This window comes from Protopterus annectens, chromosome 17.part0 (genome assembly GCF_019279795.1).
Source record: "Protopterus annectens isolate FY-2018-M chromosome 17.part0, PAN1.0, whole genome shotgun sequence".
In the NCBI taxonomy this organism is placed as follows: domain Eukaryota; kingdom Metazoa; phylum Chordata; order Ceratodontiformes; family Protopteridae; genus Protopterus; species Protopterus annectens.
Genome location: NC_056751.1, coordinates 587,296,893 through 587,324,392, shown reverse-complemented (window position 1 = coordinate 587,324,392; position 27,500 = coordinate 587,296,893). Strand labels below are relative to the sequence as shown.

The following is a 27,500-nucleotide window of genomic DNA, read 5'->3' as shown; positions in this document are numbered from 1 at the left end:
GGCACACACACACACACACACACACACACACACACACACACACACACACACACACACACACACACACACACACACACAGGGCCAATTTAGCGTGTCCAATCCACCTGCAGCATGTCTTTGGAATGTGGGAGGAAACCGGAGCACCCAGAGGAAACCCACGCGACCACAGGGAGGACATGCAGACTCCGCACAGAAGGCACCCTAGCCGAGGATCGAACCAGAGAACCTCTTGCTGTGAGGGGACAATGCTAACCACTGCACCACCATGACCACCCTAAAATACTTTCTCCAACACTATTTACATGTATTACAGCAAGTATGAAACAGTAGGCAGAGGAACTATTTTACATCTAACATATATAAAATAATAATATAGTAATAAAAAAATAAGTAAAACAACAATGTTACAGACAGCCTATTCTCTATGCCCAATAATACCCTCCAGGGTGTGTGTTACTATGTGAATAATGCCTTTCCAGGGGTGTAGAGTCACTCCACCTGTATCGTTGAGCCTCAGAACAACCCTAGGTGGGTGTTATTTACACAGTAACTCACACCCTGTTGGGCGTTATTGCTTGCGTGCAAGCCTTGATGTCTGTTTCTTCTGGATGAAAGTTGTGAAATTTCCACCTTTTCTTCCCTCCTGTACAGTAGCTGGTCTAAATCTGTGGAAGGTGATATGGCCCCAAACAGCTGGAGTGCTCTGTTTTAAATGTATCAGTCACTGCAAAGATGTCAACATCCTTCAGAATAAGAAGGGCTTGTAGAGAGTGGAGTTTCTTATTTGGGTTCCTATCACTGATTAGTAACATCTTCATTTCTTTCCTTTGTTTTCTTCATTATATGGGTAGATGTATTAGACTGGCATTGCTAAAAGGGCACTGTGGAGAGGACAACTTCTTCACAGGCTGACAAATACTGGACCCCTTCAAATAACACCAAAAACTTAGCTAATAATTGAAGTCATTTATTTTTTTACTCATATTGTACCATCATCCTTGGAGAAGGAAGAATGCTGTACAGTGTTAGGCTCATACCTGCTTGGTACACATAGTGTGAGAGTTCCAGCATGTCTCTCTCTTTATATAGTTGAGAGAAGCACTTCTCAAGTCATTGACACCACACGTACTATGACAGAGTTATACCAGTGCTACTTGTTAATGCTTGAGTGCATGTGTGATCTGACATATCCTGGCACCAGACAAGAAACTAACTGTCACTTTTTCCTTGCTCAGCCTAGAAGAAGTACTTCAGTATGTCTTACAATGTTTGATACAAAAGCCAACGGCATGCTAACATGCTTAGAATAAAGTTAAAGATTATTTTTAAAATGATCACTTTAATGTAGTGTAGCACAGACTGCCTTATGCAACATACACATACACACCATCAACCCCCTTTTTCCCCATTTTCAACATGAGGTCAGGATGTCTTAACTGTTGCCATCTCTCCCTATAGACTGCCACACTCCTGCCTTCTTCAGCACTCATGCCTAACTATTGCAGATCTTCTCTCACACTGTCCATCCACCTCTTTGCTGGACACCCTCGTTTCCTCTTGCCTTTTTCCTCTCTGTCCCAAATCTTTTTCACCAGAATGTCTTCTGCTTTTCTGCACATGTGCCCACACCACTGTAATCTGTTCTCTTTGATCTATTCTGCAATTGCAGCTACTTTGGCTTCTGCTCTTATATCATTATTTCTTTGTCTGTCCCAGTCTGTATCCTGGCAGCCATCTCAGGCACTTCATTTCCATCACCTCTAGCTATCTCATTTGCTCTGCCTTTACTGCCAAGGTTTATGTATCATATAGTAGTACTGGTTGCACCACTGTTTTGTACTTTTCAGCTTCTTTGGCATTATGCACTACATGTGAGATTCTATGCCAGTTGGTTGCAGCCTCCCCCTGATTCTAGCTTTTTTCGTCTTCATTTAGACTTCCCTTCTCCTCAACCACCCCTCCCAGATACTTGAAGCTGTTAACCTGTTCCACTGTCTTCCCTTCTACCTCAGTTCTCAGTTTCTTTTGATTCCCCTCTTTGCTGAGATTACCACTATCTTATCTGTACACAGTTTCATCCCATGCGTCTTCTGTTTTGCATTCTATTTTCCTATCCTTTGCTGTCTTCAATATACATAAATATATATATATATATATATATATATATATATATATATATATATATATAAATAAAAATGTAAATGTTTGTTTGTTCAAAATCTTAAATCTCCGAAAGTTCTTCACCGATTGCTTTGAAATTTTCACGCAATGTTGCATTCGAATATGCGTGTGTTTTAGATACCTACTATTATATAGATGTCGCATGTTGCATTCGAATACGCGTGTGTTTTTATATACCTACTATGGATTCTATATATTTGTGCACAAATATGCAATTTTATATGTTTTTGTTATAACTTTCTTACTTCTTTTTCAGTGCAATCGATCTGCTTTAGTTCATCCAAATAATGCCTCACAGAAAATCAAACTTAGGTCGTCGTACTCGCAGAGCGGAAATAGTGCGACGAGTAATTGCAAATCAAAGGAAGAACGGGCATCGGTGAACAAGCGAAACAGACAAAGAATGGCTCAAATACGTGCAGAGGAAGAAGCAGAGCGATGTGCAGCCAGACTTGAGGATGCACGGTTGCGAGCACGGCGATCGTATTCTGCAGCTTCAGATCTGCTTCTTTCTCCTCGATCGACACCAGCAGATGAAATAAATGCTTGCCTGAAATACTCTACTTTGTGTCGACACATAAAGATGTTAAAATTAACTACAAATATGCGTGTCCAGCTGCAAAACGATTGATCAGCTGAGATATTCTCACATCAATTGCTGGAAACTGGGAACGGAAAGGTGCCGGTTGATCTCACCTCAGGACGAATTTCATTGCCTCATAACTTCTACAATTTAGTGACGTCAAAAGAAGAATTGGTTGAAAAAGTATTTCCCAATATTCAAACCAATTATAAGAATCACGATTGGCTGACTGAATGAGCTATTCTTGCGGCCAAGAACAACGTCTATGAACTTAACAATATTATTCAGTCTAACATTCAAAGCAAGGCAGTCACATGCAAGTCCGTCGACACTGTTGTGGAAGCAGATGAAGCAGTTAATTATCCAACAGAATTTTTTAATTCACTCGATCTGCCAGAGATGCTACCGCACGTACTGCAACTGAAAATCGGCATGCCAATTATCATGTTGCGAAATATCAACCAGCCAAAGCTTTGCAACGGCACGCGGCTTGCAGTAAAAAAATTAATGAGCAACGTCATAGAAGCAGCAATATTGAAAGGACCTTTCAAAGGTGAAGATGTCCTCATTCCTCGCATTCCTATGATTCCAACGGATATGCCATTTCAATTTAAGAGATTGCAATTCCCAATTCGATTGGCGTTTGCAGTCACCATCAACAAAGCTCAGGGCCAATATTTAGAATTGTGCGGTTTAGATCTACACACAGATTGCTTCTCACATGGACAATTATATGTTGCATATTCTAGTCGGCAAACCAGACAATCTCTATATCTGCACAGACAATGGAACAACAAAAAATATTGTATACCCACAGGCATTGTGAAATTAAACATATTAGAAACGTGTGCTTTCTCTTTTCTTTCTTTTCCATTTAACCAGACTGAGCCATATATATGTGTGTGTGTGTGTGTGTGTGTGTGTGTGTGTGTGTGTGTGTACATATAGATAGATATATAGATATATATACACCCACACACACACACACACAGGCCTAGCTATAAGAAATTAGTTACATATCTTGTCGTACAATTTTTAGCAGTTGTCTAAAAAACTGCATGGAGGCTAAAGTACATTCATAGTATCTTTACAGTTTGTACAGAATGCTGACAAGCATCCAGATATTAAAGAAGCTATGGCTGCAATGTCAGAAAACTTGACACTGCTGGCAGGCAGACTAAATAGCATGCAGCTTCATCTATTTTAGCATTTACAAAATGCATTGTTTGCAGCTAAAAATGAAAGGCTTCTTAATTATGGCAAAATAACTCAAACCCAGAGAACGTCCTTAGAAAGTGACTGCCAGTTTGTCCAAATATTCTGAAAGAAAGAAATAATTTTGAGTACTGCCATCCTGAATGAATAGAGAGAGCAGACAGATGGAGAAGGGTTTCCAGAAACTGACATCTTTAGAGGATACAGAGTGTGTATTGAAATAAAGAAAACTTTTCTAAAAACAAAAGCATGCATGTTTGGCCACCCCCATCAATCAGGGTGATGGTAGAACAAGTATAAAAATTAATAATTACTACTTACAGTGCTTCTGGAATATTAAAATGATGCAAAATGTTAAGATAAGATAAAACTTTTTACAATTTCTGTTCCTAGCAAACATTTTCAATTTTCTAAAAGAGTGCTAGTTCTTATAATATCACACAAAAATGTCATCAGACCTGAGCATTGCTTGGAGCACAGATATCTGAAAATGATAGTTGGATTCTAAATTCACTGCCCATGGGCATCAGAACCATAGAGCGAGGGGGAGTGGGAGCCCCCTCACTTTTATAGTTGCAAGCATACCTCCCAACCATACCTTCATTCCTGATTTTGTTTTTAAATTTTCTTTTCTTTCGCGCTTTTGAGCTGATGTCATCGGTGATGTCAGCTCCAGCTGTCCGGCTGGTTGTTTGAATGAAACGGCTGCGAGCGTGGAAACAGAATGGAGATGGCTGCTTATTTCTGCTTTCTGATGGAACTGAGGTATTTCTACACCTGAGCTTTTTCCGAACAGAGGTATTGTTAGGTTGGAGGTATTTCTGCTTACTCTGCCTGAGCTGCAGAACTTACAGAATGGAGGTATGGGTAGAGGTATTTCTGCTTTCTGATGGAACTGAGGTATTTCTACGCCTGAGCTTTTTCTGAACAGAGGTATTGTTGGGTTGGAGGTATTTCTGCTTACTGTGTCTGAGCTGCAGAACTTACAGAATGGAGGTATGGGTAGAGGTATTTCTGCTTTCTGAACAGAGGTATTTCTGCTTTCTGTGCCTGAGCTGCAGAACTTACAGAACGGAGGTATGGGTATTGATATTTCCTTGTGAACGGTAACTACAAGTTGAACAGTGTGTGTGTGTGGGGGGGGGGGGCAAGTTCTGCATTTACATGTGTTTGTGCATACATTATTATGTATTTATTTATTTATGTCTTCTAGGGTAATGCACTGATCAATGGTGACCATTTGCAGGCATAGCCAGGGTGAGAATTCACAAATTTAGAAGAAGTAAAGATATACATATATATGCACAGAAAGAAAAAGACTGAGATTTATAGATGGTGCCATCAGCAGGGTCAAACTAGCAAACTAATGGCCTTCAAGAAGCTTGAATGCTGTTACCTCACATAGATATTTTCTATCCTTCATGTAGTCATTCAGATTTATTATTTAAGTATTTGTTTTTACATGACACTGCCACAAAGATAGCATTTCAAAGACACAGTAGACTATTTGCAATGTATTTCTCTCTCTTTTGCCCTGTTGTTTACATGTTGACACTGCTACATGTTGGTTCTAGGCACAGCTTTTCAAAGAACAGTCAGTTTGTCACTGCTTTGGAAACAAAGAAAAAGGTCCAACTGAGTTATCTGTATACAGTGGAGTAAAGAGATATCCCTAGCAATCTTTCAGAACAGGTATACTTATGTTGTCTGAATCTCTGCACTTTCTCAAGCTGTATAAGATGCTTGGTGAAAAAGGGGTACAGGTAAAAAGAGCCTAAAGTCCCTAGCCACCACCACTTGCAAATTAACACCTCATATTTTTGTTCTATTCCTGATTGAATCTGTGTTTTTTCAGGATTTTTGTGGCAAATCGTATTTGAATTTCAGACATCATATTCTACAGAAAATAAATGGTAACACAAAACTTTTATTCTAGCAATTTTCTAAGCTTACAAGATCAGTATTTGAAAATTCTCCGTATTTTGGGGCTGTATTCCCCCATTATTGGCTTTGTCCAGGTTTTTTGTGCTAAGATGTTGAGACCTATGGTGAGAAGTGAGAACAGAATTCTATATTCATCAGTTATTGGCTTTGTCCAGGTTTTTTGTGCTAAGAGTGAGAGCTATGGTGAGAAGTGAGAACTGAATTCAGTAAATGATAGCCATTTAAGTTTCAGTCTTCCTGTCTTTCAGGAAACTGCTGATTTAGCATGGTGGATGTTGCTCTGACTGTAGTGGACAGGGTCCTAGGTTCAAGACTTGGCAGTGAAATTCATGGTGGTAACACAACTTTTTATTCTAGCAACTTTCCAAAATTATACAAGCAACGTTTAAAATATATCCCTGGTTTTTGGACTTTTGTCCCGCCCCCCCCAAAAAAAAAAACTGAAATTGAAAATAAGTGCAAGAAGCTGTGCAAGATGCCTATGGCTTACACTACTGTCATTCTATATATATATATATATATATATATATATATATATATATATATATATATGTGTATATATATATATATATATATATATATATATATACATATATATATATATATATATATATATATATATATGTAGTGAGTGTGTAGAAGTAGACTTTTATTATGGAAATGTTCTGAATTGGGCAGTTTTGTCATTATTGGTTAATGCATTTTGTTTCATTGCCTACTGGAAAAATGTTCATACAGTAAATTTAAAATGTGCTCTGACTTAAGTCTAACAAGTGTGCTGTATTATACAGGGAATATAATTTAATAAAGTCAGGAAGGTGTATGAAATAACACATGTATGTTTCTTGTTTTGTGTGCAAGGGGCCTATGATTTGAAAACAGCCCAACGGTAGTCTTTATCCACCACTGGCCAAATGCATTTTCTTTGGATGTGATGTGAGTTTCAATGCTGTTTCAATGAATGTGAGTTTCAAGGGCAGAGAAGTTTTAATGCTAAGTCTATTTTCATTGTGAAACAGTATTGCTTTGTCTAGCAGATATCTATTAGTGTTTGTGCATTGTGCTATAAAATGTAAAAATAAAATCCAAATAATCATTGTAGAAGTAAAGTAGTATGCACACATTAGTGTTATGGTAAATGGGGTGAAATTGCCAGGTAATGGGACATTGGAATGGCTGCAGTGGGACTCTGGTGCCATATTTTGGTTGTCTGTTCTTCAGTTTGCATTTGAAAGTTGGTATCCCACAATTCCATTGGAGTGGGTGGGGTTACGTAATGATGTATGCAAATTTTACAGTAATCAGCATACAGATTTGTACCTATTTTTCAGGGGCCTTGTCCAGGTTTTTGATGTTTCCAGGTTGAGAGGTATGGTTGCAAGACCTGCCGGGAAAAATTAATGAAGTGGAGTTTTCACTCTAAAGTGGATTTGAATGCAGAAGTTAAAGGGGGATCCATGCATTGTATGCTAATGTAGATTCATGCGCGGAAGTTAAACTAACTAAACTAGCTGTCAGTAAAGAGAGTTTCAGGAGTTATGCTCCTGCTGTTCTGCTGGTACTGCCAGAGCCAGTGTCATGCCGGTAGGAGAGTTTTGTTCTTTTATTTGTTCTGCGCTGATCATTGTTGCCAGAGACTTTCGAGAGTTGCCCTGATCATTGCTACCATATGTTGCCCAGTGCTGATATTCTGTGTATCATTGCTGTCATGCCTGCTGCCCACTGCTGATTGTGTCTGTGTCTGCCATGCCTGCTGATTTTGTGTGTGTGTGTGTGTGTGTGTGTGTGTCTGCCATGCCTGCTGATTTTATGTGTGTGTGTGTGTGTGTGTGTGTGTGTGTGTGTGTGTGTGTGTGTGTGTGTGCCATGCCTGCTGATTTTGTACCTATGTTGTGGTAGTAAATAGTTTAGAAAAATGTCCCTTTTTAGATCACTAAGTGCCCCTCTCACCCTCCACCTCCCCCCAGTCTTCAACAGCTTCTGACAGCCCTGTCACTTCCTAAGCGAAAGTGATTAATGCACATCAATGTACAAATTAAAATACCTGGAATGGTTTTGTATTTTTTTTTCACAGTTGTACGGTTAAGATGAGACAAATTAGTCAGATGTTGCCCAAGAGCAGAGGAAGATGCAACTTAATCCACATCAGTGTACAATAGCAGGCTGTAGGAATTAGACCCAGGTGCTCCTCCGGTTTGTATCTTGGTGGTCTGTCTTGTGTAACATATTTTCAATAACTATATGCTGCAGAGTAAAAAAAATATATACTAGGAGGGTTAACTGAAGATATCAGTTTGAACTTTTCAACTGCACTGTTAACCTCTTTTTTGATAGGTGTGTTCTGCTATAGACAGTTCAGAAATTTGAGAAATAGCAGGAGGTAAGGGAACAAAACTACAGTGCAGAAGAACACCACTCACTACAAAATGCAAATATGATGAATTCAAAATGTTTTATACTTCTTTTTCATGTGTGATCCTTGGGTCATTAATAGTTATGTCTCCATAGTCTACAATCAGATTCACACTTACCTACAGCAAATTTTCTGCAAGTTGTCAGATTTGTCTCCATGTATAGGAAAGAATTGTTATCCCTCATTGCAATGAAGTTATACAGCAGACTAGTTTCTAAAAAAAGCCTTGAGCAGTCTGCTCACTAAGCTAAATTTTTGTCCAAAGACAAGGTAGCAGAGATCTGGTATGACTAGTGCTATACTTAAAGCTTCCCCTCAGCCTAGCACCAAACTACAGATGTTTTTTGAAGGATGTCTTACTATTGTCCTTGGAAGTCTGACCTTCCCCATAAGACTGACTTGCACAGATTCAACTTGACATTTGTGGGGGTCTGAAATGCTAAACAGACTGATGATTTAGGAGGTAGAATGCATCTATAGTGATGATTTGAATTACACACACACACACACACACACACACACACACACACACACACACACACACACACGCACACACACAAACATACACACACATACACATTTAGAGAGTATAGGGTTTTATAGGTGGTTTGTTGCTAAACTTAAGAACCATGACTGCATGAGTGAAAGAGTTAATACTAATTTTTCTTCTGTAGGTGCAATCACTTACCATATGGTAGCCTGTATCCATTAAATAGTGCCTTTTTATATGAAGTATAATTGTACGCTTATTATTTTAGATGAGTAAAAAGCCAAAGTTTCAAAGTGGAGCCCCTAGTCTTGTTTAAATTTCATATATTTTGCACAGTGCTTTGGAAGAAAGCACTCTAGTAAAACTTGAGTTGAGTGTTATGTTTTGTGCACTGTTACTGTGTCTTATGCACAGAATATTGACCTATTTTGTCAAAATAATTAAAATACACTTATATACTTTATAGTGCCCACTAAAGGGATCTAACAGTATATCAGTCTCCCTCCCCTACTCCTCCATTATTTTTTCTTAAAGCTTGAGTCTGGTCAGCTTCTATTTGTCTGCAAGGTTTTTTCCTTTCAGTAAACTTCCAGTGCAGATTTATTTCAACTGTTGGAAAATAATATTTTTTTTTTCAAATTTTGGTCATGTTATTAGCAAACAAGATCATCAGAAAATATGCTTGTTCTAGACAGAGTCTTCCTAAGGACTTCCACTCAAAAGGTCAGATTACAAATGAGTTGCTTTCAGTGTACATCTGTCCTGATTCTGAAAGACTTGCTCTCAGTGTAAGTGACCTTACTTCAGTGTAAGGTCTATCTATAAAAAGGCCAAATTCCAAAAGACCCACTCTCAGTCTGCTGTTAGTGTAAGTGGTCACTTAACACTGTGAGAAAATCTTTCGTAATTGGGTCAATGGGGTCTGCTCTAAGTGGGACTACAAAGTCAGTCAATTTATTATTTTTAGTTAGAAAATGCTTGTGAGAAGGGTTAGATCTGGTAACTGACATCAGTGACATGCAATGGCGCTTCAGAAATGTTTTGAGTCATCTTCTACCCACCCAAAGCTAAGCAACTATTAGAAGAATCAAGAGAGTCCTAACTGAAGTTAAAAAGGAAAACTCAGTGGTTAGACTAAAACTAAGGCTTATCAGTGGAGGGCTCTTGGGGAGGGGGGAGGAGACACCAATGAGTCTGCAGCAATCTGTATTCTATCCTCTTGCAGATCACAGTTGTCAATTTATTCTCCTCATAACCAACCCAATATCATCCACCTCTCAAGAAATGTTGCTCCATTATTGTGGTAGGTAATGGGGTTTCAGATGCTGAGGTTGATGGAGTCCATTGGCTCTAGTGTAGTGGAAGGCATATTCAAATTTTAACAATGTCATTACAACACTTAGCTGTGTGTGTCTGTGTGTGTGCATGCATATATTTTTCCTCAGGAAAAGCAACAGGCTTCTTCTTGTAGTAATTGTCAACTGCAGTTAGGAAAATCTTCATAATGGTGGGAAAATGTGAATCATAGATAGCTATGGCTATGATAAGAAATATCTCATTATCAGCACATTAGTATGTCTCTGAATCACACACTAACAAACACAAGTGCTGTCAGACCTGATGGTGGTAGTATTCTCCCTTCACACCCACACACACCCACACCCACACACATACCCCCACCCCCCACCCTACCTCCCCCCCACACACACACACACACACACACGTAAGTGCATGCACACACATTTACCCAGCTTCATCTATACCCCTGTAGACATGCATACAAATCTCAGCTAAAACTATAGCTCTCAACCTCTTGGCACAAAAAATCTGGACAATGCCAAAAATAAAGGATGGCGCAGTGGTGCAGCGGGAGCATTGTCGCCTCATAACAAGAGGTTCTCCAGTTCAATTCTTGGCTGGGGTGCCTTCTGTGTGGAGTCTGCATGTCCTCCCTGCATTCATGTGGGTATCCTCTAAGTGCTCCATTTTCCTCCCACATTAGAAAGACATGCACCTGGAGCATTTCTCCCCAGGCCTCCACTGAAAATTGGCTTTGTTCCAAGTCGAACTTTCCCGGTTGATAAATGTTAAATAAATAAATAATGGAGGACAAAGCCTCCAAAAATGGGGACAACTTTTAAATAATGCTCTTATAAACTTAGAAAGCTGTTAGAATAAAAGGTCTTGTGTACTGTGCATTTTCTTATGGATATGAAGTCTGAAACTCAAGTGCTTATGATTATATAGTGAATTCAGTTCACACTGATTTGCCAAAAAAATCTAGAAAACCACACATTTTATGAGGAACAGACCAAAAGATGAGGCAAAAATCTGGACATTCTGTGAAAATCTGGACATTTGAGAGGTATGGTTCACATGCTCGTATATACACACACACACACACACACACACACACACACACACACACACACACACACACACACACATATTCACCCAGCTTCATCAATGCCCTGCAGACATGCAAACACATCTCAGTTCACACACACACACACACATACACACACACACACACACACATTCACCCAGCTTCATGCATGCCCTGCAGACATGCATACATATCTCAGTTCACACACACACACACACACACACACACACACACACACACACACACACACACACACACACACACACACACATTCACCCAGCTTCATGCATGCCCTGCAGACATGCATACACATCTCAGTTCACACACACACACACACACACACACACACACACACACACACACACACACACACACACACTGAGCTGAGGAGGTTTTTGCAAAAACTAGTATATGTGCATGATCACCACCAAGAGAGAGGGGTTAGATGTGTTGTGAGTAAGAACTACGCTAACATATGAATGAGTATATAGCAGTTGTAATGATGATCATGTACGATTTGGATTTTCTCTTCTAAAACCTGTTCTAACATTTATATATGTATTTTTCACTTCAGTTTGCTCTGAAGAAGTGGAAGTATGAGTTATAATTCTGGAGGTTCCAGTAACAGCTCTTTATCAGGGTAAGGCCCATATGTCTGTATGCTCTTTGCACACACTGTATGTTTTCATTATTTATTAAATGTTCAAGAGTGCAAAATTATAGTCTTGTTTTCAAAAATTAACTTCAAAAATGCGTAAGCAAAATCACATCCAAAAACAAATATAAAAGCAACATTTTCAAATATAAGCCAGAAGTACAAATTAATCCTAGAATGATTCTAATAAACAAGATTAGAGCTCACAAATGAAAACATGATGTTAATCTTGTTTTACTGCATGTCCAACTTGCACAGGTTTTCTGATGTTCTTATGGAGACATTTTTTTTAGGTAATTACAATGTGCAAGGGTGTAGTCAAAATGTTAAAACTAAAGGGACAAAACACGTACATGCTGTCTGTGATACTGTACGGGTCTATGTTATTTCACTGAATGGCTACTCAGTGAATAGCCATTCATCGAACACCTATTTAGCGAAGCCACTCTTCATCATACAGTGAATTTTAACTAGGGCAAACAAGCAGCTGGCCAACTGAGCAACCGCAAAAAAAATAAATAAATAAATAAAATTTAAAACCTGCCAAGGTGGGAGGCTACACCCCCCCACACCCCCCTAACTAAGTATACCAACTCTGATATTGCACTACAGTGCGGAAAAGGGGACATTCTAGATGGTGGCTAACCACTGGTTTGCCCTAGTTAAAATTCATCGTTCAGTGAATAGGGGCTTTACTAAATAGGTGTTCGATAAATGGGTATTTGCTGAATAGCCATTTAACAAAATAATATGGATCCATTCTGTACATGAGTAGCTGTTGTTGAGGCAATAGTTCAATCAAATATAAGTCTATGTGCTACAGCCTAGCTATCCCCCTAACAAAGAGTCTTTGCTACTCTTTATTTTGCAATTATAATGCATATGGTCAGACTAATGGAAATGACATATAGCACCTCAGTCTTCATTTTGTGTCAGTGTTTTGAAATTATTATTGTAGGATAGCTATGTAAATGTCTTTCTTTGCATTGGTATGTTCAGTGCAGGTACATTTTCTTACTGTGTGCCACCAGTCAGTGATTTCCTTTCTCTTGGAAGATTTTTTCCATTTTCATGTTGGTGCACTGCAACCATTTTGCTGGTATATATATGAATATGAGGGGTGGGGGAATTTACATGATGGCTGCTTGCTTACATTTAATTTTTCCGTCAGGTTGGTTCCTTATTATACAGAACATCCTCGTCTTCGTTAGGAAGTACATCTTGTCTCCCTCACTTTTTTTAAGTCTTATCCCTTTGTTTACTCTCTCTGAAGAATATATTTAATGCAGATTAAAAAAGAAAATATTTGTTTGCAGTATCACAAGACTATTTTTGCCTAGTTCCATAATCAGGATGATTTTTAATGTTGTTGTTGTCTGTCTTTCGGCTTTTCCCGTTTAGGGGTCGCCACAGCGAAACTCCGGTCCACTAATGATTGGCAGTTGGTTTTTATGGTGTCGAGTTGCCAGCCCAACGCCCAACCTTCAACAAAGTCACACCCATTCAACGCATGTCTTTCAAACTCCCACTCGAACGCGGGGAGGACATGCAGACTCCGCACAGAAGGCACTCCCAACCCAAGCCGAGAATCGAACGGGAGACCCTCTTGCTGTGAGGCAACAACGCCACCGCTACACCACCATGGAAGACCTAATCAGGATGATTTTTTAATAACTTGTTAATTTTGTTTTGAGCTCCAATACACAAAAAATATGAAGCACATATATATGAAAATATCACACATATAATACAAGTATTAAAATGCACTGCTTAGAACTTACTTTTTATCTAAAACAATATAGTGGTACTGTTTTTATTAATATAATTTTAAACAGGCTGTGCTGTGTGTATTACAGTAGAGAGTCAATTATCCAAACTAATTGTGACCTGGGGTACTTCGGATAATCAAACATATAATTGAACCGGGTAAAAAAAAACTTCTAAAATCTTGTTTTTTTCTGCACACAGGAATACACTTTTCAACTATTCAGTGATTTCAATGGACAATAAAGAATATTTTTCACACACGAGCAGGCTACAAGCTCAAAAAAATACTCAAGCAAATACATAAGAGTGTTTACATATTCAGACTTTATGATTTTTCCTACCCAAAAACTTTGGAAGGCTGGTTCTGATAATAGACATTTCTGATAATCGACATTCGGATAATCGACTCTTTGCTTATAAGGCTTGATCAAATATTTATACATTTCTTACTGTCGTGCTAAATATATATATTGCAATTTAATGATATTCTGCTTTCATAAAGAATGTATTACTTCACTGCCTACACAGATTTAAATGCATGTAAATAATTGTATATGATGTTACTGTTTTTTCTGCCTCCCAACCAGTAATGTCTATGGCATCTATATCACCAAAAGTGCATGTTAATATCATCGATGGACTACCATAAAACTGCAATGGAATTGCTAAAAAACTGTAAATAGTGCTACATTTTTGTTATTTGTATTTTTGATATTTGTATTTCTGTAATGTTGACTTTTATGTGGAGCTTTTCTCTCCGGGCCTCCACTGAAAATGGACTCACCTAGGCCCAGTGGACTTTCCCGGTAAACACATGCAGTAAATAAATAAATAGATATGCTGAAACTACATGTTGCTAGATCATAAAGACAAAAAATTATAACATTTTCATAATCATGTAGCAAGGATTTTGAGAATAATTTTCCATGAGGAGGGTCTTTTCAGCTATTACCTCTAACCAAAATCAATGGCACTGAATTAAATGAGGAACTTTTTCCTTGAGCTTAAGTCCTTTGGACAGTGACCATTTTTCTGTCAGTGATCTGCTTCAAAGTGCATGTAATACAGACATCTGTTAGTCTGTAGCACAGTGCCATTTAAATGGAAATATTGCAACAATTTAACAACACAAATGGAAATGGAAATATTGCCGAATACACAGTCTTTTGTAGAGCTTTTTGCAGAATGACAATTTTGTTAAAACTAAAGCACAATAATTGGCAGTTTTCATTACTGGTTAATGTATAGTTTGAAATAAAAATCCCTTTGGTGGAAAGACCATGCCAGCCATGAACAATGGGAATGGTACATTTTTGCTTGTCACACATTGGTATGGTCTCTCTTCCACAATAGCCTCATAAGAGGTTGAGATCTATGAGTAACACCTCAGATTTAAGTAACTTAAATTTTCAGGTGATATTAAGGGTAGTCTGCTGCAAACAAACACCTAGTTCATTATGAGATGATTTATATAGGAGCCCTACCTCTGTACAGCTTTAATGTTGCTCTGTTTATTCATTCACTTTCCAATATGCAGTTTATCTGACTCACGGTTGTAAGGGAGCTAATGCTTTTGCCTTGGAAATCAGCGGGCATCCTGCTGAGAAGTAATGCCTGACAGGATGCCAAGGTCTTCATGGATGCATACACACTCATACACTGATTGCTCACTTATAGGTAGGTCTGAAGGCTGCCAATTTACCTATGCGTTTTCCAAATGTGGAAGGAAAGCAAAGCACCTGGTAAAAACTCCTGTGGACATAAGTAGGACATGTAGATTCTGAAGAGCAAACATTCCAGCCAGGAACAAAACCAGAGAACCAAATGCTAAATATTTAAATGCGTTTTCCAAAAATAATTTGTGCAGAATGCAGTATATCCTTTTGGTATCCCCTCATTTAAGTACCTCTGCTGTTTTCCTGTCATACATGCTATGACACAAGTTGAAATTGCAGTGATTTCTATATTTGTACTGAATTTGTTCATTTTTTTTATCACTTATTGCTGTGAAAGAAGCATATCTTTAAATGCACCCTTAAAAATGATTTTGCAATTCAAAAGAAAAAATATCTTGAATATCTGGAAAATATATCATGTCGTGCTCAATAGCTGAAATAATAAATGGGCACATCATTAGAGAGCAGATGCTACAGAGACAAAGGCTTTCATTCATACTTTTTACCCAAGATTTTTAGCAAATTCTTTTTTTCTTAATATTTCCACCTTAGTAATACATACAACTGTTATCTGTAAAACACAGTGGGAATGAATGTGTTTTCATGGCAAAAAATCGGCAAGGTTTTAGTGACATTTGCCATATATATAATATATATATATGGTAATGTGAAAAATTATGCTGAAAAGTAGCCACTACACACATAAAGTATGTGTGTGTGTGTGTGTGTGTGTGTGTGTGTGTGTGTGTGTGTGTGTGTGTGTGTGTGTGTGTGTGTGTGTGTGGCCATGCATACTTTGACCAGAGCTCTAAAACTCAACATCATAGTATTATGATTCTAGTGTTTGGACTACTCAAAAACATTTACTAGTAAGTTGGATGGGAAAGATTTTATCTCTGTTATTGATCAAAAGTATCAGATTCAGTGAAGGCTAAGTACCTGAGAAAACCTTACAGAAAGAAAGCACACTATTAGAAACAACTCCTTCCATGATGCAGTATGCACCACTCATTCATACGTCTCCCTGACTGGCATTGAGTAAGGATATGTTTCAGTTCTGTGAGACTAGTAACAATGGAGCCAGCAGGAAAGTGAGATGTGGGGATAGGAGGAAGCTTTGGTGGGTACCAGTCAGTGGTGTGGAGTTAACTATTCTGCATAGCATTAATGATGCATGAAACAGGGTTACGTCTAGCTCTTCTTTTTATTAATATCGCATGAGAAGTAAAAATCCATTGGGACGAAATAGTAGAATGTGACCACAAGAATTTAATAAAGGTTATAAGCTGGTGGCACAGTGCTGGTTTTATGTTTGGTAAATGAGTAGTGTTTTCTGCGAAATAGTTAATGCTATGATATGAGAGTATTCAGATACTCTAAGAATCGAGTGGTTGATGATCAAATATGTAAGCACTGTGTACAGCTGATGGACTTTCCAACCAACTCTACTATCTGCTGGGTGGAGAAGTGAGATGCGGTATGCAAATACATTTTTTGAATTGCACTCACTCTCCTCCAAAACATCTATTATGGTACCATAAACAGTTTGGCTGGTCATTGAACTTACACTGGCAGCACCCTTAGAAATTACTTTCAAACAGAAATGAGGAGAACATCTCTCAGAAATAATTATTGCATCAACAGTCTCATTTTCAGCATACAGACATGTACAACTGAAGTTATATCATCATGTTTGTTGGGATTAAGTGAATGAACATGCCCTAAATTTACATGGCTGATCTTTCAAGGACAGAGACACTTGTTTTAGAGTTAAGAAGCATTTAAATCATTCCTAGCCATGAAAAGCATTTATGGGAAACAAAGTCACAGGACTTTCCTAAGCAGGCCTAGTTAATATAACATGTCATAATAATATGTAATATGGTAATTTTATTACAAAAATGAGTTTTGGAAAATCCAAGTCACTTTTCTTGTTTTAAATAAGTAGGTGAAATGTTCTTCAGTCATTGTGTTTGAACAGATTATAACAAATGTCCTTTAGTCTAACAAACAGCAAATTAAATTAATAAAATCAAATCTTTTTCCATAAATAAATGGCATCCACAAGTGCAAAAAAAAAAAAAATAGAACTCTCCAATGAAGAGAGAGCACTCATTTGTCCTTCCTTTCACTCTCATGCAATAATCCCACCTAATGATATCAGTCTTTGATAATGAGTGGGCTTCCCAGCTAAAATACAAATCCCTTGAGATATTTGTAGTGTGTCCTCAGGATCTCTTGGACTATGCATTATTTTTCCAGATGCTTGTCTCACTGTTACAGCTTTTGTAAAAGGCAGTCAAGAGATACATGTAAACTTGATTACGGCTGTCTCTCATGAGACTATAGGCTTTCTATCAGCTCTAAATCTAAATGAGTAGGCAATAAATAATGACAAATGGCATTTGACTTCTACCATGTTAACTATCATAGACAACAGCCTAAAACATAATTGTGGTTACATGTCCAAAAAATTCACTTGTAGAATAGTCAGCCTAGTAAAATAGGGAATATAAAATTAGTTACTAGAAAGCATGTACTTTAAAATATAACGTAAATATCACCTCACCATTTTATAGGACACAGAAGCTATACTATGTAATACAGACATCTTTAACTAAAGCATATTATTCCTACATACATTTTATTTTACCTCATACCCCACTTCACACTGTCAAGTGTCCTTTAGGCCTGATTTACCCCTGCACAGGGTGTACCTATTTTTGGAGGTATGTCCCTATTTTCAGGTTCGATTTACCCCTTCAAACAATTTTTCTTTCATGTGACTTTTGAAGTTGTCTAATACATAGAAAAAGCACACCGTGTGACCAATATACTAGTTGCCACAATAGTTTAAAAAAAGAGGACACACATCTTACATCTTCTTTTCATGAAAGCAAAAAAAAAAAAATTATTAGTTGTGTATTGCACTTGCTAAATATCACTTAAACAGATTTGGCAATGTGTGAGTGGGAGGTGGAATTAGAAGCCAAGTGGAAGTACAAGATAGGAATATAAGCAGGAGGTAGACTAAAGCTGGCAAAACAGAAGCTGGGGCATGCCTCTCAACCTGCAGACATTGAAAATAGGAACAAAGGCTCTTAAAAATAGGCACCTTCAGCCAAAAATGTGGGTATCTAATTAGCATAAAATCTGAATACCAAAGAACACATAACTCTCCCTGCTTCGAGCAGAAATATGGGGTACTAGTCAGTAACATGCATTTAAAAAACAGAGTGACAAAAATGATGCAAAAAAAAAAAATATATCAAAGAGGCAGTGTAAAATGTGTAGCCTTTGATGAACTCTATTTTAAAATTCTGCCACACAAAGAGGTGACAGAAGATGCCCGAGGCTGGGGTTGGGCAGTGTTTAGAGGGGCATGTGGTGACTTGAAAAGGACATCTTTACAATTTACTAAGATAAAAGCAGCATATACATGGTATGCATTGCATATACTGTCAAATGAAATTCCACAGATATTTGATGTCAAAATTATAAGTGAAATTATTGCTTTGCTTCAGCCCATTCCAAATGTGAATGTGATGTATACTTTCCCCTGAACACTCCACCTGTGTGTTAGAAACCTGGATGATTACAGGAAAGGAGAGGGAGCGATCAACAGGCAACATCAGTAAAATGCACTGGCTTCTTTGGGGTACTCAGCCATTCCAGTGCTCAAGGCTACATAGTGGTGAAGAATTGTATCCGATGCATAGCGGGGACTGCATGGGTTAATCCTGGCAGTCCACTGTACACTTTATATTATGAATCTGGCTATAGCAAAGATAGCTTAGGTATTTACAAATTCACAAACTCACAATAAAAGTATACAGTGAGCAGTCAGGAGTGGAACCAGAAATAGACTGAAACCACAGAGATTGTGCTTCTGCTTTGCCTGGCATGTCCTAACATGGCAGGACCACTAAATGCTGGTTTCTGAGATTAAAAGAACAACACACACAGACACACATGTGCAGCCACAGACTTTGCTCCTAAATTTGCTTTACGAGTTTTCAGTCTTACTAGTACTTCCGCTAAACAAAACAATAATGAAATATAATGCAAAAATTGCATGTAACTATCTTGGGTTATGGAAACAAAACACGTTTTGGATAAATAAAAACCTGCAACTGCAGAAACAGATTCACAGATTATCACACATTTGTGTGATGTAATTTTCAAAAAGTAGTAATGTCAGTTCCAAAAAAAACCCAACATAACAGGACTAATCACTCAAAGATACTGGAATAAAGGGACAAAAACAATTCTGAGACCTGCTCAGTGCCGACAGATGCTTTTTCAGAGTCCTAAATGTACTTGTTCTTCTCATGGAATTCTTACTTCCTCTACAGTACAGTGGTTTGGGGCTGTAATTGGTCAAGGATAATTGGCTGTCTTGCAGTTTGCAGAACTTGGATTGTGTAATCTCTCTAGCACCTACTATATATTTCATCACTGGGGAACCCCAATTTACTGGATGCTTGCATTAGAGAAACCAGTTATGCATAACATGGTGGCAATTTCTACAAATATGAGAAGATGCCAAAGATATGGTAAGAGGGAGTCAATGTTTATTGCATGAATAGCACAGTTTTGGTGACATTTTCTCTCTTTCTTATTGCTTCATAGTTGTTGAGCATTAGCTGTGGATTTTGATTTTTATTAGAAAAGGTAGCAGTTATATAATTAGTAATGTTACCACAGGGTGTTTGCATACACATACACGCACATACACACAGATACACACACCACTACAGACAGCTGGGAGGAGGATCAATTCATCTATGGCATGTCTTTAGGATGTACAAGGAAATTGGTGCACCTGGCAAATAGCCATGCAGAGCCGGATCCAGCACTAGGTGACCTAGGCCCATGGTTTGAAAAATAGCCCAGAGCCATGGTACACTTAATCCTACACTGGCCAGATGTGTTTTCAATGAACGTGGGTTTCAATGCAGTTTCAAGGGCCAAGGAGTTAACTGTTGCTCATGCTAAGTCTGTTTTCAATGTGAAACTGTTTTGTTTAGCAAATGGTCATCAGAGTTTGTGCTATAAAGTTTTTAATTAAATCCAAATATCTATGATCATTGTAGAAGTAAAGACAAAAATAATATACACACTGGCAGGTTTGACAGAGTTTATGGCAAATGGGGAGCAGCAGGATAATAGTGGGACATCGGAATGGTTGGGGAGGCCTGGTCCATTACCATGACTTGGGCCCCATTCGACCCTGATCTGGCTCTGTGCACAAGGAGGATTTGCAGACTCAAGCTCTCCCTGGAAGGTTTACCAACCGAGAACTGAACTGCAGAACACAACACTGAGAAGCATACTAACTGCTATGCCAGTCAACAAATGTCAAATAAATCCAAAGTTTTAAGGACAACAGAGGTGTAGCTAACATTAAGTCTCCCCCAACAAAAAGAAAAAAGGCATGCCTTTTAGTTCTACACCTTACTGCTTAATTGTTCTGTCTGGGACAAACCCATATTGAGCAGGAGTGATTATTTTTCAAAAATTTCAGTAATTATATAGTAAGTAAACTCCTTAAATATAGAACATTTTCAGCCAGTCTGTTCCCAGAATGCTGGTTTGTTTCTCAATCTTTGTTCTTTGAATTTAACAGCATACAATACTAAAATAGTTGAACAAAATCACCAGACCCAAGACCAATCCTGTTCCTATATTTTGTTTCATATTAATTTCTGTGAGGTGATTTTATTTATTTATTTGACATTTGTTGACTGGGAATGTCCGACTGAGCATAAGGCCTGGGGAGAAAATCTCCAGTACAGAACACATTAAAAGATAAAAATAATTATGCTTATTGAGGCTAAATAAGCATTTAAAACAATGGATAATCTATTTAACATGGATAGGTATATGTCTACCATTCTGTGTTATTAATAAACCAACTGTCCTTGATCTCTTAAACCTTCAGAAAAAATTGGTTTCACAAACACTGAAACTAAAGACTTGAATCTCCATCAGCAACAAATAAAACTTGTTGAAAAGACAAAATTATTACTCATGGTTAGCTGAGGTCCCTGGATCCAGCTAACCCTAAAACTTTTACAAGTTATGCTAAGGCTAACATCCTACTACTTAGTGATCCTTAGCACAGTTCCATGTCACCTCATACCCTGACTACACTGCTGCCTATGCAGAACTGTTCACAGAAACCATGTACAAGCATATAAACAGCAGCATACAGACATCAGCACCTATCCAAAATAAGCAAAGAACAAAGTCAAGATGTAAGCCATCCTGGTATCACAACATCAGCAGGTTGTATAACAAAAGAAAGAAAATTATGGCCAAAAATATCATGGGTTATGTCCAGCAAGGTACAAACTCCTTATCAATCTAAACAAGCAACTCAGGGGACTAATCAGGCCTACCAAAGCCAAATGTAAGGTAAAATATCCTCCCCGGTAAAGGACAATCACAAGACCTTCTTCAGCTATGTCTGCAAACTCAAAGGCAAAAATAAAATGTCCCAAATAGTGAATGGAAGACACCTACACTGAGCCAGAGGATATAGCAATCTACTGGCAGAAAATGTTTGTTCCAATTTTGTCCCCCAATCACCCCTTAGGAAATACCCACAATCATAACCTCCAACTATCACTAGAGAAAATGTTTTTGATGCTCTCACTCTATCTCTCTCTCTGTCCAAGACCAAGAACACTATATTGATGAGTCGCAATAATATCCCAAGATACCTCCTAAGTAGCATGAAACATGATCTATCAGGCTCACTACAATCACATTCCAATGCTTGTAGACGGATATTGTGCCAGTGAATGGAGAACTGTAACAGTCATCCCTCTTCACAAAGGGGGGGGGGCTTCTATGGGCCTGGCTAACTACGTATAACTACACTCATATGCAATGCCATGGAAAGAATCATCATGGAAATGATAAACAATGCTACAGAAACCTTTAGACCTTTGGTCCAACCCAGTTTTATCTGGTCGACTTCTTTGAGAAGATCATTGAAACTATGAATGAGGGCAAAATGATGAATAATGTCTACCCTGATTTGTCCAAAGCTTTCAACAGAATACCTGATTTGGGCTTTGCAGATCAACTCACAAAATTAGACATAAACCCATATGTCATCCAATAGATAGTTGACTGGTTCACAGATAGGAGCCAGAAAGTTAGAATAAGGAATTCTTACCTCATAAAGAGGCCAGTCACTGGTAGAGTCCCTCATGCCTTGGTGCTGGGGGCTCTCCTTTTTGACATCTATTTCTCTGAGGTCAAGGCTGATGTTAAAAGCCTCTGGCAGATCCATTTTGCAGAAGACTGCAAGCAAGGTGTAGTCATAGAATCCCCCAAAGACACAAAATATCTTCCAAAAAGGGCTGATACAGACAAATAACTGGTACCAAAGCTATGGTTTAAAACTTCATGCAAAGAAATGCTTAATAGTATCCTTTGGAAAGACCACCCATGCAAATTGGCACACTGATAATTCACCACTAAAAGCAGACCCAGTGGTCAGGGATTTGGGAATTCAAGTAGACAGTAATCTGGCCTTTGATTACCATGAGTCCATGGTGATGAGAAAATCATTTTATACTGCACAGCTTATAAGTAAAGGTATGGTATCTATGTTATTGTACCACTGCACTCAGCCCTCATCAGACCAATCTTTAAGTACGATGTACCCTTTGGTAACTAGAGCACCCACAAAGGTTTCTTACAAGAAGAATGCAGTATGTAAACAGCAAGTCCTATGTGGATCACATCAAAGCTCTATACCTGTATTTGGTCTCCTACTGACTTCTGCAAAGCAATCTATGTCTGGCTTACAAACCATCTTCTGATCCCATCCTGATGGACCTGTTGTACATACATAAAACAAATAGCATCAGAATTACTTAATCTAGGAATTTAAACTTCACCTGCAACATAAATAGGACATGATGGAGGGGACAAGTATGTGCCCTGGAGACTCTGTAACAGGTTTCCCATCCATGTAAATCAGAGTTCTTCTATAACTCAGTTCTAGCCTAACTTGGAACAGGGGATGGGGAATCAGAAGTTTACCCCTGTTCTGGCACCTATGTCTCTTCTGGACAGAGGCAGCCTGTAAATGCTTCACCACCCATGTGTGAGCCTATATCCAGCCCTTAAAATTCCCCCGAGGTTCCAAAACACGAAATAGCATTTAGAGAAGCAAGGCTGTACTTAAAATGGCCCCTGCTAGGACCCTTAGCCTAGTAATTACTTATGAAACTATCACTAGGACCTTTAGCCTAGTAATTACATATGAAAGTATCACTAGGACCCTTAGCCTAGTAATTACCTATGAAACTATCACTAGGACCCTTAGCCTAGTAATTACCTATGAAACTATCACTAGGACCCTTAGCCTAGTAATTACCTATGAAACTATCACTAGGACCCTTAGCCTAATAATTACCTATGAAACTATCACTAGGACCCTTAGCCTAGTAATTACCTATGAAACTATCACTAGGACCCTTAGCCTAGTAATTACCTAAGAAACTATCACCTAGGACCCTTAGCCTAGTAATTACCTATGAAACTATCACTAGGACCCTTAGCCTAGTAATTAACTATAAGGCTATCACTAGGACCCTTAGCCTAGTAATTACCTATGAAACTATCACTAGGACCCTTAGCCTAGTAATTACCTATGAAACTATCATTTTCCCTCCTTCTCTGAAATATGTTATATAAAAATAAAGTGATACTCTTGCTTGCCTTAAGACAAGCCTTGATGATTAGATAGGTACTCTTGGAAATTTTGAATATTATTCTAATTCACTTAAAAAAGTTAATGGAACAACAGGTTTTGCATCAACCTGCATTTTCTGAACACTAACTAAAACTGAAGCTCTGATGTCTGGTATTACTCACTTGTTTGTAATCCTCAGTGATTTACCAGAAAATCAGGGATGACAAATAATGTCAGGCAAAATTTAGAGAATTTTCTGAAAAATCAGTTAGAGATGAGGGGTACTGTTCCCCGCATACATCTCAGCTTTACTTAAGAACTCTGGACATAGCAAAAAAAATAGTGGGAGGGGAAGCAAACTCAGGGAAATTTTTTTAAGTATTATTGTAATACAGTTAAAAAGTTAACAGAACAGTAGGTTTGCATCAGCATGTAGTTTCTGGACAAGTATGAAACTTTAAGTCTAGTATTACAGAATTGTCATGAATTCATTGATGATCAACCAGAAAATCAAACATTTTTTAAGGGGACAGGACAAAAATATGAGAACAAAATCAAGGACATCTTGCTAAATCGGGACAGTTGAGACGTATTAATTTTGGAAGAGACTTGTACATCCATGTGCTCGCGCACATGTGCACACATACACATATGCACACACACACACACACACACACACACACACACACACACACACACACGTGTACATTTGCATACATGCACATTCGCACATTGATGCAGTTATGCATAAATGCACATATTCATGCACCACAGACACATGCATACACACACACACACACACACACACACACACACACACACACACACACACACACACACACACACACACACAAAAACATGCATTGAAATCAAGATCGGGCATCTCCTCTTAGAAAAAAAATGAGTCAAAAGAGGCAATGTGAACCAATGTTGCACAGGAGAAAGTCCCAGGAAAAAACTTTCGCTGACCTTATAATCTGCATATTAATTACCCCACTTCATGAAGTTATATAAATAAACAATGAATATAGCAGACTCATTCATGCTTGAAACCTCTTGCACTTTTTCAAGTCAACTTCTTAAAGCATTCATCTGCGTTCATGCAAGGTATTAGGGAAACTGTTGTTTGGTATCCTAGTTATTCACTGTGGTTTACAAAACTACTTGGAAGCTATTGACTGTGCCAGTTTTACTGTGAGAAACTAGCTTTGGTATAATGGCAATAAAGCTATACTACCAGGGCATCATTTTTTCTTTTCTTGAATTCTTTGATTTTTAGTAGTTCCTTGAGATAGATTTGCAAGGCTTATTAAAATGACATGGTTCTGCTTCCTAAACAGCCTGCACTGTCTTTCCTTCAGTCTCACCAGACATTATTCTATATAATTACTGCATTATTGGCTCATTTTTAGGCAGACTGGCCATTTGATACCCATACATACACACGCATGCACACACACGCACATGTTTGCACATACGCAACCGTGCACACTCGTAACTGTTTACTCATGCACACTTTCACACATAATAGCACACACACACACACAGTCACAGAAACACAAGCACTGAAGCCAGGATCTGACTGGCTTCCCTCTTCAGAACAGACAGTGTCCAAGGGCCACAAGCCTGCTATCTTATGCAGACATGACCGCTGACATATGTTTTTTTTTTTTGATAATACAGATATGCTAGGAGTAAAGAGCACAGTCGGTCTTTTTTTAAGGTGGAGGGTAGCTCACCCCCCAACACCCTACATGTCTGGTACCCTTGATCACATAAGGTCATTTATTCTTGCTTCTGAAAATAAGAATTTGGGATAATACATTTAAAATTAAAGAATGATAATGATGGGAAAATATAATCACATCATCAAAGACAGAAGGTAAAATCTGTAGACTTTAATGATCTCTGCTGCAAAATTCTACCACATTGACACACCCCTACCTTGAGTCCAATTATGCCAATCTCCTACCCCACTGCCCCCTTCCTACAGCGTTTAAAAAACCTGTTACTACTGCTTCACCTGAAGAAGTCCTGTAATTGACAAAAGCGCTCATCATGATTACTTTCAATAAAGATCTGAAAATGGAGCCTTCTTTGCTGTTGGGTTTTCTAGATAAACTAGATTTCTAGATGATCTAATATCATTTATGTCGAAGTGCATAATGTCGAAACAAATTGATCAGTATTATGCACATCAATACACTAGTGCGCATCCACTGAGAATTGATCTCAGCACATGCAAACCTTTAAAAAAACAGAAAGAAAGCAGATTTTTTTACAGGGGGAAACCCCCTACATCCCCCCACCCAGTGCTAATTATATATTCTAACTCCAGAAATTGTTGATTTTGCACGCCTGTTGAACAAATTGTTTCGATTAAACAGATGTTCAACAAAGTTACCAGGAACCATGCATACGTGTGTGTGTGTGTGTGTGTGTGTGTGTGTGTGTGTGTGTGTGTGTGTGTGTGTGTGTGTGTGTGTGTGTGTGTGTGTGTGTAGATATATATATATATATATATATATATATATATATATATATATATATCACTCACTTTTCTATATTCCTACAAGTGTGACTACTCCTCTTCAAATTGTATAGTGATTGCTTCTTTCTATAATGTAAACTCATCATAATTACCTTACCGTAACATTAAGTATACACATTTTGGTTCTTTGCTTTCCTTGTTTATCTGTCTCTAGGCTGAGACTGAAATTGGTCTTTTGTGATCAGTGGTTTGCCCCAGTTAATTCAAATAATTAACTAACTAGGCATGCCATATCTATTACATAAAATGACCAGTCTTGCATGCTAAGCAGTTTTTATTACACTGAAGTATTCCTCTAATGAACTTTAAAAAGTAAAAATTGTTTATACACTTTTTATAACTTGTTCACTCTGTGAGTAGACTGATGTCATGATAACTATCAGCTTTGACCTGAGGCACAACAGCAAAGCTACAAACTACAACTATATACAGTATGGTACAGATTGCCAGTTTTACCTGAATAAAATGTTTTGTTATATACAGTTAGAAGAGAAGCAGAACAGCGTGTGTGGTAGAAATGTAAGAGAAACTACAAAAAGAAAAGGTTGTTAGTAAAGGGCAGGTTAGACTGTAAGAAATAAAGGTGGATAAGAGGGAGAGAAGGGAACACCTGGAGTGATGCCTTGAAGCTAATACATGTTTATTTATTTATGTTGCAAGCGTACCAAAAAAACATGCTTACCGAAAAAACAAAAGCACTGATTACCCAAGTGATTGAAAAAAGAAAACTGTTTCCTTTTACAATTACTTCACCAAAACTGTAACACTAACATCAGGCACAATTTGTCTAAAAAAAAGATCGTGTCAGGGAAAGGTCTTTTAATAAGGTAGAGAATATGGTTGCGGTTAGGGACATGGGCAGCATTAAGGTTAGCACATATTAGATAAGTTGGGAAGCAGGACAAACACCTTGCTCAGAC

At 38.1% G+C, this 27,500-nt stretch overlaps 1 long non-coding RNA gene across 2 annotated transcripts in view; it reads left to right on the top strand.

Moving 5' to 3' along the window:
• Nucleotides 1-27,500, top strand: part of LOC122791629 — a 286,401-nt gene that overhangs the window by 236,208 nt on the left and 22,693 nt on the right. The window contains exon 4 of one of the 2 annotated variants that reach the window (XR_006363178.1): nt 11,787-11,852. The exons of the other annotated variant lie outside the window; for it this stretch is intronic. This is a non-coding gene — a long non-coding RNA (uncharacterized LOC122791629). The remainder of the gene's footprint in view (nt 1-11,786; nt 11,853-27,500) is intronic. 2 annotated transcript variants of the gene reach the window in all.